Here is a 20,292-nt window from a genome sequence, read left to right as displayed (position 1 = left end):
CACCCCTCCCCTTGCTGCCACGGCGGTGCCCTCCTCCTCTTCTTCCTCTTCCTCCTCCTCCTCGCCCACCCGTTCCTCACGGCCCCCGCCGGGGAGAAGGGCGGCTCATGGTTCGTCCACCTCTTAGTATGGCGGGGTTGGAAATAGCCCCCCTCCCCCGCGCCTCCCCACCTCCTCGGTGCTCCAGCTTCCCCTAAAAAAGAAGTGTGTTTGTAGCTGGAGGAGGAGGAGGAGGAGAAAAAGGTGGGGGTGGGACTGATTCTCTCTTGAAGGCTTTAAGGCGAAAAGGGAGGAGACCTTGGATCTTGCGGGGTTCCATTTTTAATTATAATTACGCTGTAGTGGGCTCTGCTAGACGGTCTGAGGTGTTTTCGTGTAACGCGTTAGAGATACAAAAAGGCGAGTTTCCCGAGCGATCCAGCCGGCAGAGGGAATATTTGGAGAGAGATTCAAGAAAAAGCTATGGTGTGGCTGCTGTAATGGTGGAAAACTGATTAAGAGGAGACGGGGGTGAGACAAACAGGGTAAGACTGCTTCCAGCAGCCCCCAGTCCAGGGAAGGGCTCGCAGATTGGGTTCATGCTGTGTGTGCTGGGGGAGGGAGGGGTAGCGAAGGTTTTGTTCTCTTTAAAACCAGAACCGGGGATGGATTTAGACCGCATATTTCTTGTTTCCCCCATGTATTACGGTGCTGCATATTTTTGTGTGCCCGTAGCAGCAATAAGGAAGATCATGGAGGGTGTTTGCTACAATAGAAAAATGGAGTTTTCTCCCCGGAAATGTTTAAAATGTTATTTCCCTTCCCAGCTTATTATTGAAAGGATTTAAGTATATTTTCTACCTATACAAGGGGTATTTAAGGTGTAGGATTTTTAATTTACAGCTTTGTGGGAAATGAAGAGGTGTAAAGTCTTGTATGTAAATATGAAAGAGGCGAGGTGTTTTACTAAAAAAAAAAAAAAAAAAAAATTATCATTCCTGAAGATGAACTGAAATTTTAACGAATGTAATATTTCATTATTCTCCACCAAAGTCATGGCTGGGACTCGTTATTTTAATAAGGCATCCTTTCTAGGATGCCGACTGCCACGTTATTATGTATTGTCTCCACAGTAGAAAATAGGAGGAGAGGACTGTAAATGTAAGGCTTAAGTGGTTATTGAAACGGCTTTTGAGAATAGTTGGCTCAACTTGGAGAGGTGATTTAAGACAGAAAAACATTTTGCTGCTGTATAATATCCTCACCTCATCATGATTTACCCCATATTTTAAGCTGATCTGCTAAACACAAGGATGTGAATCAAGCCAAAATGCTGTCGATGTGTATGTGAAATACATGTGAGAAAACGAAGATACTGGATTAAGATCTAAATTTGTTCTAAATGTAATATATCGGAGGTTTGGGTTTTTTTTTTTTTTTTTTTTTTTTTTTCCCCCTCGTGGGCTTTAGGAGAGGAGAAAGAGAAGGAGTGATAATAGTGTAGTTGTTTTGGTGGCTGCAGATTAGCCAGGGTGTGTGTTTGATTTTCTTTTTGCTGTGAATGAATGGATCTTTCTGTGCCTGGGCCCAATAGCTGCAACAAGATGGCGTTTGCAGCAAGGCAGCTCTCATTTTTCAACTCCTCCTCACCACAGCTTTGCCAAACTAGATCTTATTTCGTAATTGTATTTTAGATTTACTTTCTCATTCTCTTTGCTTTCTTCTTTTTTTTGGGGTGGGGGTAGGGGTAGGAGGAGCATTTGGAGGATCGTTGCAAGAAATTTGTGGGGTTTTTTTTCTTAATTTTTGTGAGCTTCTCCAGATAGGAACTAGGTGGGAGGAGTAAATAGTTTTATTGAAATATTCACATAGGCTCTTACTGGATAAAGGGGTGACATGATTTTCTTTTTTACCTTGCAGTGCCTGCTTAATACCATCAAAATGTTCTTGGCTTTTATTAAGCCTCTTGCTGAAAAACAGTATTTTAAACCTAGAACACAGGTATACAAAGACTCTGCTGGGGCTGTGTACTGTTGCTGGTTCTCTACTAGCCAGGTAATCATCAGGCTCCGTGCAGACAGTTATCTTTCTGTAATACAAGAATCTCCCATCTGCTTCAGAATGCTAACAATTTGTGGAGGCTTTTAAAACTGCTTTTGACCTGGAGTTATTGTCATACTCTAGGTAACTGTTCTTTTTATGTGGGAAAGAATAAAAAAGGTTTGGGGGATATTAAATCACTTCTGTGTCTGTGAAGTGTTGTATTTTAAAATATGACATTACAAATTTCTAGAGCCTTTTATGTATGCTTTTTGGTATCTTTTAAGAAAAATGGACTTTCAGTTTGCAACTTTTATGGCATTTCACTAAAGTGCCAAGCTTCTTCACTTTGGTAGCCTTAATGAAATAGCTTGGTTAATATTTGATATACTGGACTCAGGCTTAAAATAATACACTTCCCAGCAAGAAAAAGTAAGAAAAGCTTGTTATGTCTTCTGTATTCAAATGACCTCCAAACCTTTGGTAATATCAACCTTTTTAGTACTGTTTATCTATGACTTAATGTATAATCAGTTGGTTGTTAGTTTATTGTAATATCCCAGCTGTAGTTCATATAGAAGGAATCTAGGAAGCAGAAGAGATAATTTGCAGTTGTGGCTTCTGCTGTTTGGTTTGTTGTTTGGGGTTTTTTTAATTAATTTTTTAAAAAAGAAAAAAGCTGAAATTAGCTGACTGCATTTTATTCCTCTGGTTGTCAAGAACGATTTTTTAAAATCAAGAATACTTGTCCAATAAACTAATAGTTCCATTTGATAGTGCTTTTAATGTGCTGTTGAACTTGAAACTATTTGTGCAGTTTTTTTGGTACCATGGCCTTTTAGTACAGGATCAGAAAGGGCGAGGTGGGATTCAGTATTGGGTAAGATAAATTGCATTTATCCTTGCTGAGTCCTTGCAGCTGCTAAGTCAGTACGTAGCAAGCATCCTACCCTGAAATACTTTTCAACATGTGAAGTTAGAATTACACAGTAAATCTTAGCAGAACAGTTTTTAAATCCCATCCATACATCATGAAAATCTGAAAATGTTGTATTTACACATATAGTCTTCTCATTAAATGTAAGCAACCAATAAAGTTTTACATAATTAGGAAGTGTATAGAATTTTCTGTAGCATTACTTTTAATCTCCAAGCTATTAAAAATTTTAAAACTAGAACAATTAAACTAATATACTTAGAATAAGAAAATCCTTCAATTAATACAATTACTTTCAGGAACCATTAATTATGGTAGAAATATATATTTTGTGCTTGTAGGATGCCTTTTCCTGAAATGAAGCAAGATGTTGGTTGCAGTGTGTAATAACTTCCTGGTGCTTTGGAGGCTTCAATTTGGTCATGTGGAAAATAACTATAACTGTTTCTTCTTCAATATTACTTAGTTAGGATTTCTCAATCAGTGTGAAACAAGATGCCAATTCATGTGCAACTTGTGTTGCTTTTGTAGGTTCTTATGATGCCTGTTGTGGTAGTTAGGAATGCGAAGTGTTACATTTAGTTAGTTTTGTAGTTACTTCAATTAAAAAAAAAAAAAAAAAATAAAAATTGGAGTTGCTTCCTTTCTGTGAAACCAGCAATAGATTTGTCTTCTCTATGTCGGGCTCAGCTCATGTTTTAGTCGCTGAATTGGATTAAATTCTTACTGTCCATGGATTTTGGCTCTCAGCATTAGTGGATTTGGTAATTGATATTCTCAATTTTAATATCCAGTTTTAGCCATATGGCATACCGTATTTTTTCACGAATTGCATTTTAGTGCTGGTTTGTTATTAGGAAGTTGAAATGAGAAATCATGCATTCAAGTCATTGCATTATGCTTATGTGAGTTGCCTTTGGAGTTTCAACTGCCTATGTTCATGGCAGTGTTTTAGTGTTTGGTTTTTGTTTTACAGTATTTTACTGATTTTGTTTGGGAAAAAAAAAAAATCTAAAACCTTGAAAGCAACTAGCCATGTTAATGAAATGTTTCTTAAGCATGTGATTGAAGATAAGGTGAAAATTTTTTTCAAGGGAGTCACTTGATTGCTCGAAGTGCAGACTCAAAATCAAAAGAATACATATGCCATTCAAAATGTTTTTTTTCTCCCCACTGATAATGTTGGAACTAGTATTAGCTTAGGTCGTGATAAAAAACAAAAATACCCCCAAGCCCCTATGTTTCTATTTAACACAGTATCTCAATTTATTATTTCTTCACAGGGTGTCTAGTATGCTGGGGATTTTGTGTGCATGGATTTGTTTTTCACCAAACAGAAATGTATGCAGAATCCATAGATACTTGAGCCAACTGGTAGTTCAGCAGAACATTAAGAGGTTTTTAAAAGCTTTGAGCTGGCTATGAGCAGTACCTTTACTTTAGATGCCAAAATAATCAATGTAAATTACTGTGGAAGGCTTCCTAGTACAAAAATATAGACACTCCAAAATAGGTTTTTGAAGCAGAATACTTCATTTTTATTAAAGTACTGGAAGACTTCTAAGTAGAGAGAAAGGAGATGGTTAGCCTTTGAATAAAAGACATATTTAAAAGTATTTTTGGGAAGATAAAGATCAGATGTTCTCGGCCTGTGTTTTTAACAGCTGACCTTCTGAAGTGTGTTCTTTACAATTAATAGCTTGTGGGACTATATCAATTTGTGTTAAATGTTTGTCCATTGCATTTGTTAAAGCACTATAGAATGTGTTACGGTTTGTTAGTCTTTTGAATACAATGAAATATCTCTGCTTGTCTGGAAGACTGCAGTTGGAACCTTGAGTGTGCTAGGCACAGGGGCTAATGCTTGTCTTGCCCAGTATATTCTTAGGCATCCAGGAATCTTCTTGAACTCGGAGAGTAATGACATGACAATATTCATGCATGCCGTCTGGAAACAGCTAAGATACCGTGTCGCTTGCTATGTATGTCTTACACTCACTGTTACTGGGGATGCTGTAATTAGATGCCTACTTGGTAACTTGTATGAGTAAGCCAAAAAAAAAATTTGGGGGGACATCATGGAACTGTAATTTGTAGGGATTCTTGGAAATCATACCTTTAAATTCTGTCAAAGATTGTCAGCACTGGCCTGAACATGCAGTGGTTTGGTTTTCAAAATATTGAATTGGTAGAAAATAAGGATTCCATACAAAAATGTTACACGTTGACCTGGTTATTGGTATTTTAGTTAACTGGGGTGCTGGGGGGATATGACAGAACACAGGAATAAGTGCCTGAGAAAGCAGTTAAAAGGAAATATTTCGGTTGTTGATGAAATCCAGTACTAATAACCATAGCAGGTTTAAAGTAGGAATGCTTTAGAAGATGTTGGAGGTGTTCAGAAGACCTGGCTTTGGATTAATGAATAGGTTACCCTCTGTCAGTTGTTCCATGGTAATTATCCGTGCCTGCACTCTTAAGATAAATGCAAGCTTATTCAAATAAGCAGAGCCCCTTTTTCATGGGGGACCAAATTAATCCTAGTATCTCATAAACTCAATGTGGGCTTAAAGGGTCCATCTAGATCAGGCCTGTGGGTCAGCTCATGTTGGAAACTTGCTCATGAGTCTGAGCCCTGTTTGCCTTGTGGGCAAGCAGAATCTGTAGGTTAATATCAAGAACTCAGATTTCTTTCTGACTTGAATAGTTGGGTAGACTCATTCTAAAATTATTTTTCCCTAAATATTTTTGGCTTAGAATTTCTTGAAAACAAGGTATTTTTGTCACTTGTCACAGATTTATGAAGGCAAGAGCTATAGTTGGGTGGGTTTTTTTTATTTGGTGGGACTGAAGGATTAAAATTTGATCTTCCTGCGATGTGTGTTTTGGAATCCTAATAATGGATAAGTGAAAGTGAGGCTGAAGACTTGAAAACGGTGATCTGAGGGAGCTTAAAGAAAGCAAGATATAAGGTAGCTCTGTAAATGACAGCGGTAAAGATAGGCTAAATCTTCAAATTATTATCATAGATAGTATTTAGAACTTCATGAGTGGAAAAAAATTAGTAGCAGATAGTGCAATTAAGGTAAAGAAGTATTTAAATACCTGGTTGCCATTTTAATGTGGAACATAGTTCATTTCTGTAAGTAGTATGCATGAAACTGCTTCATTAAAAATATGTCTTTTTGTTTGATTAAGTAGAATTTCAACTTGTCAAATCACTGCAATTTCAAAAGGTTTAATGTGTAGAAAAGAAATACCTTTTATATGTTTTAAGGATTGAGTTGTAGATAGCTAAATATTTTTTTTCCTGTGTAGTTCCTACAGTGGTCTGAGAAAGGTTTGCCTATTTTTATTTTTTTTTTGCCAGTTATGTTTATCATGTTTTTCTCAGATGAGAATATTTTTGATGTCTTCTTGAAAACTGCAGTAATGCGTGCCAGCACTCCCAAAAAAGAAAATATTAATTATCTGTAATTAGATGGATTAGATAATTTTTTGTAGCTTTATGTAATGTGGTTCTATATTAAAAACTATGTAAAGATTTTTGTCACTATTTTCAGCTTTTTTTTTTTTTTTCTCCCCCCCCCTCGCAAAGGGGAAGAAAAAGTAAAACCAGAATGCTTCTCTCTGGAAACTCCTGCATGCTGTCTACCAAAGTAGTTGTGACTATTTTACCAGTTCAGGTATCAGTGATGATTTTGCTCATCCTTATTACAAAGTTAAAACTGTACTGAGTATAGGGGACTAAATAAGAAGTTTTGCAAGGCTTGCTGTATGACTTTCTGAAAGGCAAACACCCACAAAGTTGACATCACTGACAGGAAAACAGTGCCTTACTTCTGTGGCTTCTTTTTTCTTCTGTTCACAACAGCTGGTGCCAGTTATTATTTTCTTTCTTTGTAAAAAGAAAAACAGTTGCTGCTTAACTATTGCAGGTGAGCTGTTAATTCTATACATCTTTATTAACTGCTTTCTGGCCTTCTTGCTTATTTTGGGCTACATCTAGGGAACCATCTTAAAAGTCTGTTCAGTAACATGCACTTTGTGTTCATCCTGATGTTTTAGGCTTTATTGAAATCAGTCAATAAAGAGAACATATAAAATTATTTGCAGAACCATTAAGTTATTTGACAAGCTGAGTGGGTTTTTTTATTTATTTTGTGAAATGTCGAAATAAAATTCCAATGCTGCTCTGTCAGAAGAATTTTTAATTGTGATCTTCAAAATTGTGGTTTAACTTCGTGGAACCCAAAGTATATGTACCCAGTATTAATGGTGTACGCTTTACTGTAAGTGCTTTCTCATCGAACATCTGTGGTTACACGGGGTAAATTTTACTCAACTTCTTTTGCTGAGGGTTACTGAGCAGGTTGTTGAGTTTACAGATGTTTTTGGAGATTATGTGGTATGCTTGTATCTGTCCAGATGCTGTGCCTCGCAAGCTACTGCCAGAGGTGATGCTGCCGTTCTTTAATTGGTGGGGAATGTGGCTTTCTTCTGGAATTAGAAAAACTGAACTGCCCTGGTATACTCTCTCTTAAAATTGGAACGCTTTGTTTTCAGTCCAAATCTGGACTTTTGTAGCTATTTGAGGGATTTACTGAAACAATTGAGGGATAGGAGGTAGGTCAAAGCTCCAAGGTTAAAAGTGTGTAGAAGATGGTATGAATGTGTCTCTCTTTTTTTTTTTTTTTATGCAGAGATCTTAAAAGTTATGCTTAGTTATTTTCAGTAGTGAAAACTAGTGCAGAAAGTCTGGTTTTGGCATACATGTAAAGTTCTGCTCCATTTCAGTTTATTTAAATTAAGTTGATACATCTTAGTTAACACATTGGTTCAAGGTATGTCTTGAACATAGCAATGCTTGCATCTCAAAATAAAAAAAAAAAGTGAACTTAAGACTTCAGTATATAAAATACTATGAGTTGTAACTGCATAATATAAAACTTAGGATACGCTTTGTTTCCAGTAAATGAAGTAATAGTGCTCAACAAAGCAGGCCTGTGCATGCTTCAAGATGCTGAGAAGAAATCTGTTTATTGTCCTCTTGGATTTTTCCTGTCTAGTTCCCAAAACTGTGTTCTTCAGATAGCCTAACAAATGTGTTTGGAGGGTGGTGTGGTAATTTTTTTTTCTGTTTGTCTAGAAAAACAAAGTAGATGTGATAGTCTGCTGAAACCTTTGGTACTCAAAATAAGATTATACTGTACTAATTAAAGAGCTCTTTTTGTTGGAACATATGTTTGATATTCCTGTAGTACATTCTTTGTGAAGTGGTAAAATACTGAAGATACGCTGCTGTCTGTTTAACAAAGGTGTTGTCTGTACAAAGATCAGGAATGGTTTGCTTGATGCTTATGGCAATTTAATTGTGCTTCAGGTTACTAAGTCCTGGTTTTCACTACAAGCTGTCAGATATTATCTGGCTAGGGCCTGAAAACTTTCTGTAGAAGTTAATATACAGTACTTTGGTTGAAATGCTCTATGACACTTAAAAGAAAATGAAATCATGAACAGGAAATAATGTAAAAGAAATGAACAGGAACAATTTAACATTTAAGATCTTGTCAAAGTAGTACATCTTTAATAGATGCTTGAAAAGCTGGGGAGGTGTTTTTTTCATATATGAAAACTCAAATATCATAGAAACTTTGGAGAGTGAAGTCTAATTGGTTCAACTTTCTTCCTTTGTTCTTGTGCCTGTAGACATAGGTGAAGCATTTCAGCAAATACTTAGGTTTGTCTTACAAAAAGATTCATTGCTGATATATGGGGGAGGCAGAACTTGTGCAGAACCTGCATTTGGGGCTTTAGTACCCAGGCCATTAGTTCACAGGTGTGAGTACTTGGGTATCTGGTTATTCAAAGTATCTCCTTAGTCTTGAATTTGACACAGTACAAATTCAGGATATCCAAGATGCAAGTATGTAATGACTTCAGAAAGAAAAAACTGTATCCTTGTAATCAAATGGAGTACAGTATCTTGAAGAAAATGAGAAAGTATCTTTAAAGCACTATAAACTCAGAAACTTTGAAAATAGAATTAAGTTCTTCATTTTGGAAATCTTAGTCAAGTAGTTAGATGTGGGAAGATGCCCAGTAATCTTCTAGTCTGGCTCTTTTCCCTTTAGCTCATAGTGAAAGATGGAACTCATACTAAATCAGTAATTGTTTGCTACCCTGGGGATCAAATATAAACCATTTGAACAGATTTTCTTGAGATAAGAGGGGATGTTGAGCTGTGTCACCTAGTAGCAGTGTCTGCCTGTTTACCTAGATACGTACCATGGAGAAACAGAGATTTAAGTAATTTAGTTTTGATTTCTCAGACTAATTTATCCTGTAGTAATTTTTTTGTTCCGTACTCTTGCTGTTGTGAATTAAATGCATAAGGGCTTGCTTTGGGGAAGGCAGTTATTGCTGCCCTCTGTCACAAAAGGTGGCACAGACATCTGCTGTTCAGCAGCTGCCTTGCCAGTTCACAACTTAGCATGTTAAGGAAACCAAGATGGGCAAATAGTTTATTGCCATGGACTGTGCTGCTGCAAAACTCTGATAGCTTGGCTTCTAGTCAATGAGCAGCTCAGCTCTTACAGAAGAAGGAACTTGTAAAAGCAAGCCGAGGTGGAAGCTGGAGTTGGAAACAATAACTGTGATTTCCCAAGTCGGAATACTTAATATTCTGTTTAAGGTGCAAGTGGCCTGTCTTCAAAGCTCCCTCACCTTCTGTTTTTAAAGGACCAAGGTGATACATTGTCTACTGCAGTCAGTGTGCTTTCTGTTTTAAAAACAAATTTCAAAGCCACCCGCACTTCAAAAGTGCACATCATTTTGCACAACAGTAGTGTCCAGGGGCTCCAAATAAACATGAAGCTGTGGTTGTATAAAGGGGGAGTGCAGAGATTCAAGGAAATCAGTGCAGGACCTTAAGAGTTACAGATTTCCACTAACCTTACTGGCTGCTGGCTTTGTTAAACAGTCTGTGACTTCACTTTGCACGTATTTTTTTTTCCCTGAAGTAAATGGGATTGTCTTCTGATGTGTTCAGTTTTGTCTTTCTTGGTTAAGACCCACCCTGGCTCCTAACCCTCGTAGTACTTATTTTCGTTTCATCATACTTTCCTCTTCATTTCAATCACCTTAACCAGATGCATACTATCTAGAGGAACACAGCTGCCACTTAAAGACTAATGCCAGAAGTTTTAAGAGGGTTAATGCAGTACTATGGAAAGAAGAATGTCCAAGGGTGAGAGCAAGTATTTCCTGTTGTACCTTTGTGCTTTATGTTCTGACACTGTCCCTGGGTTGTACTTGAAGTTCACCTTTCGTATCAGCATTAAGCATTGTTGCATTGTCTGTTCCCAAAGGCCACTTCTCAGTCTAGTGGCTTCACAGTCTCCTGTGTTACTCTGCTTTTCAGTCTGTCAACCTTGCTTTTCTTGTTCCTGTTCTTCTGTACCTTAACTGATTTTTGTATCAACAGTACACAGAAAAATACAGCAATTGCTGGGAGAAATCAATGAGCTACTGGGGGTATAAATCATTGCTATCAAAACTAATGGAACTGCTTGCACATTGATTAAAGATCGGTTAGGTTGATTGCGGGGCTAGAGAACAAAGTATTGCTCGGTCTATTTTGGGTAAAAAGATTAGAGAAATCATGGCACATTTTAATCTTGACTATTCTTTTATCTGCTGTATGCATATAATACACTTTGATTTTTAAGGTCCACTGAAATAATTTTTAGCTTCAGACTGGTGCTGGAAAGCAGTGATTTCACAGTGTAGCTTAACTTCTTTCTAACAGTGCTCTGTTAAGCTTTTATTGAAGATCAGTGCGCTGTTTGAGCACCTAAATTCTTATTTCAATAAATTAAATATTCTTTTTATTAGCTGAAGCTTGGATAAGATTTTTAACACAGCTGTAAAGAATTAATATGTTTCTTCTAGATGATCTCTGAGGCTCTTTTATACAGTCTGTGTAGCAGAGGCACAAAGAGAGCAGGTAATGTGTTCAAATGTCTTCACTACCATATTTTTGTTGAGGCAGGATGTGATAATAGTTATGGTCAGAAGGTAGTTATCAAGTCTTGTTCAGCCTGTCTCTAAGATGGAGCACCTCTGCTTCTATTAGATTTTAAAAATTATTATTATGGTTTTTATTTTTAGAAAAGCTTAATACAGTAAAACTTGCTTACTTTCTCAGAGTCATTCTGAGTCAGAGCAGAAGGAAGAATCCGTGTTACTGAAGTACTCTTTCAGGGTTCAGTTCTAACAGTGAAAGGCATTTTGGTGGAACTCTTGGTCTGTATGGTAAGGCACAATTCAGATTTGATAGAATATAAATGATCTTGCTGCTTCTGGAAACATAATGTGTTTTTCATTAATGTTTTGAGGGCCCTAGTGCAGTGAGACATGTAAGCATGCAAGTATGTCAATTAAAGTCTGGGCCTACAAGCATGGATAAGGGGGATGCTTTTCAGAAACAAAAATTGTCCACAACAGACCATGTTATAGCTGTAAATGTCTCGCTTAGCTCAAGAATGAGGGTATGTCATTTGATTGGCCATTTCTTCTAATTTTAAATGGTTTGACTTTGAAGGATGTAAAAAGTAGTATTGCTGGATGTAGCATTCTGAGACAGTTGTGTATTTTTAAAAGGGTGTAAATAGGAAGCTGCTGATTCTCCTTTGACTCAGTTGACTCTTTACTAGCTGGCATATGTAAAATGAAATGGATGATTCAGCTTCTGTTGATCAAACAGTTGAGCTGAAATTTATAGAAATACAATAATAGGAGTTTCTACTGATTTTCTATGCTTATGGATGTACGCTGTCTTACTGATGTTTTTATTAGTATTTTTCATGTCTGATTTTGCTATTTTTATTTTTGCTTTTTGTATTGTAAGTGATCACATAGCCCATTTCCTCCTCTAATATAATAAATATTGTAGTGAAGATCTTCGTGTACCTGCTGATGTCACTGTAACAGCAGTATCTGAGACAATACAGGATTTTTAACAAGATTGAGAAGATTGTGCCAATACAGATGTGTTGGCAAGCAGACCTAAGAAATATCGTTCAGGCTTTTGGAAAATATTTGTTCATCTCTTATGCTTTAACCCCCAGACAGCCGCTGTTGATCCACCTGATGTATTTTATTGTTATTTTGGGGATTTTGGTAACAGGAGATGGTGTAATCACCTACCTCTGTGCCAGGTTTTGCATCTAGCCATTAATTTGCTTGTGAATTTGGTGCAACATGATCCAGTTGTGCCGTGCTCTCCTCAGCACCTGCTGTGGATTATTTGGGGAGAGCTTGAGCAGCTCATCATCATCACGATGATCAAGAAATACATCAGTCTTCATGAGGATTTCTTGAGCGCATTTAAATCCCAGAAAATGAACTGAAGACCAACTGGAAAATTGATATACCCAAAAGTGACTTGTTAAAACCAATCTTTGGAAATGTCATGAGAATGGAAAAGAATTATGTTCCTTAATAGGATTGCAGTTTACTATGGGCATGTTCTTACACTGTGGATTGCAAACTTGGTTTGATACCTGAATAAAAGTGTTTCTAATGTATGCTTGTTTCTTTTTAGTGAAAGTCAACATCTTTAGGTTGAACTGCCCCAAACCTGCACCTAGAGATTCAGCTGATCTAGATGAGAGATTACACATTGTCTGAGAATATCCTGATACTGTGGCAGAAATGGAGAAGAAATAATGGATTTCTTGTTTGGTTTCAGGGGGGTGTGGTGGTGGTGTATTATTTTGTTCAACTTCTCTACAGACATGTTGCTGATAACACCTCATACCAGGCAATACTTCCTATATCTGAGTGATTTGTGCTATCGTTTTACCATTGTATTTTTCCTCTTCAGCCTCCTTAACACTTTGAAATCCAAAGTATGAAACTGTTCTCATTATTAGCAGCTTTCCAGATAGCTCCTGATATGTGTGTTTTCTTCTCTTAATTAAAAGTCTTAAGCATTCCTGATGCTAAAGGTCTTATGTCAAAAAATTTCCTCAAAAACTTAAACTTTAGCACAATTCCAAGGGGATAGGAATAGTTACTGTGAGGGTTTTGGTTTTTTGTTTGTTTTTTTCTTTAAAAAAAAAGGAAGGAACAATAGTATCTGGACAAATGGCACAGAGCCTAGTTGATTCATATTAGTGGACCTAACAATGTAGCTAAAAACTTTTTGTTGTGTCTCACACAGTTCAAGTTCAAAGTGTTTGGGTTTCTTTAGCCAGTAAGACCTAATTTTTATTTCTGCAGCTCATGAATAGTTGTGTGCTACCAAGAAGGCGTTTGGATCCAGTGATATTTAGTTACATATTTCTACCTTTGTTGGTACTTCTCTGTTCGTGGCAATAATAGTAGTTCTAAATAGTGAGAAATACGGTGTGTGTCAGTGGTGTTAGTATTAAAGTAGGACTGTGATGTCCCTGTTGTGCACATGCTCTGCCTTGTTTAGGTAAAAATGGAGATTCTGGTCAGCTTACAAATGAAGTAACAATGCCAGGAAAAACTGGAGGTTAATTATCAAAATTGAAGGAAGCAATGAAAAATGACAGCTGAAGTGAGAAGCAACTGTTCAGTTACTGTAAGGCTCTGCAGATAGAAGAATCTAGTAATAAATGCTTAGTCATTTCTGTGTTGGTTAATTAATAGTAATATGTTCTCCTTCAAATGCAGCCTGGGTTTGGTTTTTCAGTAGGAAGGAAGATGTCTAGTAGTAAGTAACAACACAATTGCTTGGGTTTGGGTAAGGGGATAATTTAAGTGACCATTTTCAGTATATTTTTCTGATACATGTAGCCAGAAATTTATGCACAAGCATAAATTCTAAGTTTTCCTGACTTAGTGTGGACTGGTTTTATTGTGGTTTGGTTTTTTTAGTTGTAAGTTCAGGAAAGAAGACAGCCAAAACCATCACTGGCCAGTTTGATAAAACTGATGTAGTTTATCGATACATGTGTGCTCTTCAGGAAGAGTAAATTGCATATAGATAACTTTGAGCAAAGGTCTAAAACCTGAAGTATTGGCTTTTTGACGTTCTTAAGAAAGAAGTTTGTTACTTATTACTAAATATGAAACATACTAAATATCAGTAATTTTTGTTCTTAAAACAAGTTAGCTTCTGATGTGCAGCACTTACCAAGGAAGTTATTAGAATGCTCTTAAATGTGAATTTCTTTCAGAGCAAGGCAGAAGAGATGTAGTTAGGAAATCTTTTGACTTGGGTTGCTAAAGAAGCAACAGTTATTAATATTTGTGAACTACTTCAAAGATCTCTTAACACCCCTCTTAAAAAGTGTGATTTTTAAGCATTTGTTAAACTTGTAATAATCAGTTATTTTTTACATAAATTCTCTGCTGTACCTAGAATTACATTTTTTTTAAAATTAATGTACATAGCTTGCAGATGCATTTAGAAAGGATTAATGAAGTGACCTGTTACAGTCCAGATTTTTATGCTTAAATATTGCATCAGTATGGTGTTGGTTTTTTTTTTTTAAATGTAGGTCATGGGATTAGCAACAGGAAATGTCGTCTGACAACATAGGGATGCTCTCTTCCATGAAGACAGCTTGAGTTTGTTCACTGTTGGTGGCAGAAGGAGATGGGCTACTTCATTACAGAGCTGTTTATTGCAAGCATGTGTCCCTGCCATGATCTTAAGCATTGTTGTCTGCTGCTGAGTATTCTATCTTGAGAAAGTTGTAAACTATCCAAAAGGTTAATTTTCAAATATTTGTTAAACATAGGGAGTGAGTCCTCAGGTCTTAAAAAAAAATCTAGGCATGCAGGCAGAAGCTGATGGATTATGCATATATAGCTAGAGTTTGTTGGTTTTCAGTAGACATTGTGTTGCTTTACTGTGTGGCGATAACCTCTGGCATATTGAGGAATTTGCACATAGAAGTTAACTTTTTGTGATTTTTTTTTTTTTTTTTTCTTTTTCCTGTAACTTTTGGAAGAGACAAAACCGCAGCGTTTCTCTAACACAGTAATGTGAAACTGCCTTATTGAATTCAGGCTTCGCAAGGTCTCACAAGGTTTCCAGATTTATTAATATCTGGCTTCTCCCCTGAATTTTCTGAAATAAAAGCATAATTATTTTTATATTTTATTATTCTTTTTTTCTGAGTACAACCAGCTATTTATGGTGGATGGCTTTAGTGGTTTTGGGGAGGGATTCCGAAGTGCTAAAACTGTTGTCCTTGCTGCTTAGTTGAAGGCAGTTTGATGGAAGGCCAAGCTGACTGCTCAGAAGCTGTTTCATGTAGATGTTGTGCCTGGATTTGCCTGTTGTATGTGCTGGTTGTGTGAAGGAAGGTTACAAGATGAAGGAATGTAGCCAGAACTTTGGAACGACCCTAGAACTGACCTTTATTCTTTCGCCAACAGTTTTCCTGTGTTCTATGCAGCTATGAGAAAATTTTTTTCCTAATGCAGTCTTTTACATAGGTCAAGCAGAGCACATAAAGTGCACAGATTTCTTCAGGAGGAAAGCATTTGCAGATTTCTACTACTAGAAATAGGGGGGGGAAAGCACATGTAAGTTGTAATCTTAAAGATCATAGCTCCTAATATCACTGCAACTTTATACTGTTAAATCGTGAGCAGAGCTTGAATGTATTTGCCACAAAACTTTGTGCATGGGAAACAGGTGAAGGATTTAATTTACCAGAAAAATTCATCTTTGGACAGAGGAAACACATCACAACAAATTATTTAGAATCTTGCATTACCAGGTGTTCTGCAGGGTTTTTTAATGCATAAAATTTCTTTAAGTATTAATGTTGTTGACCCATGTGGAAAGCTGCCTAGTTAAAATGGGACCTGTAATTCAAGAATTGAGCTATAAGTAATAACGAAGCATTTGTGAATCAGTTCGTTCAGTTACAGGTATTTTTAGCTTGTGTAATTATTATTTTGTACTTGCATGCTATATTGAAAATGGAAATTTGTTAGCTCTCTCTAACCAGCTAATGTGGCTGTTGTATAATGAGCATTAACGCTTACTGACCTGATACTGGCTTGTTTTGTGTGTACTTCACACTAATATATGGAAAAATGTCTACTGAGCACAATGACTGCTTCAGCCGGAAACTTGGCAATTCTTCAACACAAGAAGCAGCCAATACCTCCCACAGAAACGGTCCAGCCATGCTAGCCTTTGACTACAGAAGTGTTTTCAGTAAGTTTTCGAAGGAGTTGTACAATCTAGCATTGTCCCTACTGGGCTAATCTGTTTTGCAAACCTGTTAGTAAGGTATTACTTGCTTTTCAAAGCTTACGTGCTTGGAAATTATAGATGCAGCAGATGATTCCCGGAAAGAAGACATCAAATAAATGAGAAGGGCTTGTACCCATTCACTTGAGCATATTTAGATTTCTGAATTTGTAATTATTATTTCATCCTTCTATAGGCTGTCCTTCAAAGCTGCTCTTGTAGGAGGTGACAGCAAAGACTAGGCTTTCTGGAATACAGATCTATGCTCAAGAAAAGTCTGAACTAGAATTAGCTCTTGGAGGAGCACATAACACATGCAAATATCAAAACATCCTTCAAGTTTCCAGCTGTCTGATAGAACTGGTTATGTTGATAAGTTAGGACCAAGCCATCAAACTGAGGATAGTTTTGGTTTTGCGTGTTAGGGTTTGGTTTTGTGGTTTGGGTTTTTTTTTGTATCTTGAAGCATAGCTTTAAATTTGAGATTTCTAATTGTGGTTGCCTGGTGGCATCACTGGAATTTCATGTTGTTGGCGGTGATTTGGAAAGGTCGTGTAATCTCTTGGGCATCAAGATACTGTTCTGTGATAATGATCAGCTATGTAGACATAAGAAATAATTTTAATAAACTAACTTGCTATTCCTGGTTTCACACACATTATCTCTACCGTGTAGTTCATACGTTATAGTGGTGGAAAGTGTTGGGGACCTGAATGGAAGCATTTGCATGTTAGATCAGTAACTGCCTGCCTACATGCAGCCATCCTTGCTGGGTGTAGGGTGCATCCTCTTCAGGTGGGTGCATGCTGATAAGGAAGATATGCCAGAGCAGTGAAGTATCTTTATTTGAAATTGTTGTTTTACCTTAATAGTAGTATTGATGTTTGCTAGTAGGTTTTTGGGGATTTTTTTTTTTCTTCCTGTTGTGCCTTGGATAAAACAACCTTATGTGTCACTTGCAGGGAGATGTGTTATGCAAGAAACTTTTTCAGATTCAAGTGATGTGATGGTCACAGAAACTAGTTTTTACTAGTGTTTGAAGTTATGTTGATAAAGCCACTCAGAATGCATGTGTGTACAGAAGACTGCACACATTGATAAAATCTTCCCCTGAGCTGAATGTGTCTCAGCCTCTCCTCAGAGGAGGGATGCTCCAGTCCCTTAATCGTCTTCAAGGCCCATCCCTGGACACTCTCCAGTAGCTCCATGGCTCTCGTTTACTGGGGAGCATGGAACTCTACACAGTGCTCCAGGTGTGGCCTCACCAGAGCTGAGCAGAGGGGAAGGATCCCCTCCGATGACCTGCTGGTGGTGCGATGCAGTGCTGGATGCTGTTGGCTGTCTTTGCCACGAGGGAGCATTGTTGGCTCATGTTCAGCTTGCTGTCAGCCAGGACCCCCAAAACATGGAGTGCCTCTCTTGGGGACTGGTTTGGTGTGGGATCCCTCCTGCAGCTCTGCTGGAGATCTCCCTGCCAAAGAGGAATTGGTGGTGCCCATGTTCTCTCCCTGTCCCTGCAGCAGGAAACCTGGACAAGCCTTGTCCCGGGGCTGAGCCAGACCCTCGGTGAGGAGGTGTCTTGTCTGACGTGCTGTGCCTGGCCTTGTGTCAGGTTATGGATGAATTCATGGTGTGTTTTAAGAATCTAGAATGCTTTTGCTGCAGTTCAAATATTGGCCTTGGCATCTAGTCGGTGCATGTGTCAAGATGGTGTGCAGGTGGAATTAATATCCAGAATATTTGGGTTTTAAGTCTCTTATTGAATCCATAGGTCAAGAAAAAACACATTTAGGCAGCTAATGGCTTTGGAGAAGCCTACAGTGAATGTATTTAATCTTCTTAGGAACTTGCTTAATGATTTGTGATGATGTTAAAGCAAAATACTTCTAAATGCTTTCTTTATTCTTCATAGTCTTTTTTTCTTCCTTTCTTCCCTGCTCTCCCCAGCCTTGTGGAAAAAAGTTGTAGTCTCTTCTGCTAAAGAGTCGTCTTCATGTGAAGACATATTCTGGTAGATGTTGGAACTGAGATAAGTTTTTAGACTGGGTTGTCACCCTAGTGTACTTCAATGTCTTTAAAGAAAAAAGAATATTAGGCTGACAGCAGTTAGTGAGTACTTGTAGTAGGGAAGATTCACCCAGAAATGGTGAAGCTTTTGCCTTCTGAAGTTACTTTACTGGGGTTTTTTTAGCCCAAACTGCTGTGCTGCTTTACTTAGAGCAGAAGTCTGTGGGAATGTGGGGACACGGGGTACACCAACGATGGGAAGGGCTGGCTGACCTCCAGGAGATTTGGTATGATGTTTTAACCACTTGAACCATGCTTAAAGTACTCTGTGGTACTTCTTGTTCTCTCCTGTTTTAGAAACCCCACTTTCTAAAGATGTTGAGAACCTCAAGCTCTCGGCTAAGCAGGGTTATAAGGGCTGATTAAGGCAAAGTGTATGAAGCTGGTTACAAGAACTCTTTTTTGCTGAACTAGTACTGTGGTGTGGTGAATGAGTTGGCCTGTAATTTTCATGTTGCTTTTACCAGGCTACATTTTAGCTAAAAATGGAAGCTTGTGGCAATGCAGATCTTTTTTTCTTAAGTAGCTTGTCTACTTTTGTTCTTAAATGAGTTCCATCTTTAATGTACAACTGAAAATACCTCAGTTGCCAGGATTGCATTCTGCAAGCATCACAGGATGCTTTCAGCATACCTAACTGAAAACTTAACCTGCTTGAAAAAAATAAACTAAACTTTGTGGAAAAGTTTGCTGTTATGCTTCCTTACTCTTCTTGCAGGCTGGTTAAAGTAGCTTTTTTGTTTTGTTTTTGTTTTTCTTTTTTTGCAGAAGGCATATGAAATCTGCAACACCTCTCCTGCATTAATGAGGGTGCAGCACAGGACAATAATGGTGTGTGTTTTGGCCTTTGCTATTGTGTATTCTGTGTGCTGTTAGTGTTCCAGCGTAATTTTACTTGTTTACGTTTCAGGTAATTCTTTCAGAATTTCATTAGATTTCATTATCTCTGCAGTGTGAGCAAATTTTTCTGTCAAGACTTCTGAAAGTTGAATGTAGTGGATCTTTTTTTCAGAACTTAAAATGGCCATTTCATGTGTTTGTGTCTTTGGGAGGGGGGTGGAGTTTGGCTTCTAAGTGTGAGTTACTGTTTTATGTCTAAAAGTGTTGTTCTGGCAGTAACAAACAAAACTGCTTACACTGTGATGGTTTCATAATCACAGTATTAAACTGTTTATCTATAAATGAGTTTGGATGAGGATGATCCATATCCTAAGTACCTTAATCTCCATACCAGACACTGAAGTGGTTTGTAAATTTTCCAGCTAATAGTGAGCTGTAAAATCAGAAAGACGCATTACATGTAAGCATGTCAGTTTAAAGTATAGGAAGTTGTAGACTGGCTTTTTGATTTAAGACTTATTTTGCTTCAGTACGTTCTTGCTTGGTGCGTAGGATAATCTTCCACTGTCCTGATGCAGCAGCTCGGAAGATGTACACTCAGGTGTCCACTGACATTGCCCATAGCCCTTGTCTTGCTGTACGATAGAGACAGATCGCAGATGTTTTGATGTATAAGCGGTTGTCAGCGTTTCAAATCTTGGGGTGAACTATAATTATTACTTTGTGCTGCCACAGGAAAAAAAAAAAAAAAGTTCTGAAATTTCTACGTGGAATTTTTTCACCTTGCTACAAAGCCAATTTTATGTTAAATCATTACAGTCTTCCAGACTGCGTGTGAGTTACTTCATGTGTCAATTTTTACTTTTTTACTTTTAATATCTTTAGTGATGAGAAGTTGTAACTCTTCTAGAAGACTCTTGTGCTCTCACTTGAGCTCATTAGTAGGAGGTTTACGTAACTTCTTTTGATAAAATAGATACCTTGATGTTTAACTGTGCTTAGAAAGCAAGCGTACCTCAGGAACAGCATGGAGCAGGAATCATTTCAGTGTTTTGAAAATGAAGACTTGGGGGGACACTTTGTAGTGCAGTAAAAATTAGTCTTGTATGAGTGAGACAATGTTTTGTTACAACCCTAAACTCTCGAACAGCATGGACTTCTGTATCACTGTGGGAGG

The 20,292-nt window shown here is 37.5% G+C and overlaps 1 protein-coding gene across 2 annotated transcripts in view; it reads left to right on the top strand.

Moving 5' to 3' along the window:
- The first annotated feature begins 309 nt into the window (after positions 1–309).
- GNB1 (G protein subunit beta 1) overlaps positions 310–20,292 on the top strand; it is a 43,592-nt gene continuing 23,609 nt past the window's right edge. Inside the window, exon 1 of one of the 2 annotated variants that reach the window (XM_026862619.1) lies at positions 310–524. The gene's annotated coding sequence lies outside the window, so the exon portion shown is untranslated. Of the gene's footprint in view, positions 525–19,043; positions 19,107–20,292 lie in introns of those variants that run through there. The other variant, XM_026862618.1, reaches the window with a different exon arrangement.

The sequence above is a fragment of the Athene cunicularia genome, assembly GCF_003259725.1.
Source record: "Athene cunicularia isolate RWA chromosome 21 unlocalized genomic scaffold, athCun1 chr21_part1, whole genome shotgun sequence".
NCBI classification, from domain to species: Eukaryota; Metazoa; Chordata; class Aves; order Strigiformes; family Strigidae; genus Athene; species Athene cunicularia.
This window is presented reverse-complemented; position numbering and strand designations above follow the sequence as displayed.